The sequence below is a fragment of the Populus euphratica genome, unplaced genomic scaffold (assembly GCF_000495115.2).
Source record: "Populus euphratica unplaced genomic scaffold, PopEup_1.0 scaffold50.1, whole genome shotgun sequence".
Lineage (NCBI taxonomy): Eukaryota > Viridiplantae > Streptophyta > Magnoliopsida > Malpighiales > Salicaceae > Populus > Populus euphratica.
Genome location: NW_011499870.1, coordinates 1806974 through 1807820, shown reverse-complemented (window position 1 = coordinate 1807820; position 847 = coordinate 1806974).

Genomic DNA, 847 nt, shown 5'->3' with positions numbered 1-847 from the left:
TGTCTGAATTCAAGACACAGGGGAGGGGAGGGGATTAAAAAATTCATTCTGAATCAAATTCTCAATTCTCAATTCACGTATTAGGGGTTACTGTTTGGATACTATTCATTTTCCTTATAGATATTAATTTTTTTTTTAATAAATTAAACAATACCAAAAATATCCCAACCGTTAGATCTAATAGTATTTAGGTCTGAGCCTTTAATTTCTTAGGATACAATAGGCTTTACCACACCAGATTAAAACCCAAATCAATCTCAGCCTTTCAAATAATCTGTCCTTCGATCTGGTTGCGCCACGTCAGCAGGTGTACCAAGAACTCGGTGTACCGCGCCACACCCGATCGTAGCCCATTCAATCCTGACCGCCGATCAACTTGAAGATCAAACGAATCACAGCCGCACGATCTGTTCATCCGAGATCTAACGGTTCACAGCTTTCAGACGTAGCCCAACCTAGAGCTTCTCTCTCCTCTCGCCGGCGATTCTCTCTCTCTCCACCGATCTACCATTTCCGGCCGATTCAAGCAGCAAAACCACCACAGAAACGTGCATCGCCTCCTCTGAAGCAAAACCCCGTTCGTTTTACAACTTTTCACCAGCGATGTTGGCCGGAACAAGGCCGCGACCGTCATCGGCCAATCGACCTTCAACTCGTCGATTCTCCCTCCTCAGCCATCAACGGCCAACTAGACCACCACCATCAGAATCCTCATCCTCAGATCTACAAGAATCAACCATCTTTTGGGCGGCATCTCACCGGAAAATTCCGCCGCCATCAACAGTAACCGCGCGTGAGCACACGCGCCGCCAGTGGCATTTTCATAAATTTTTGCTAAATCCGAGGT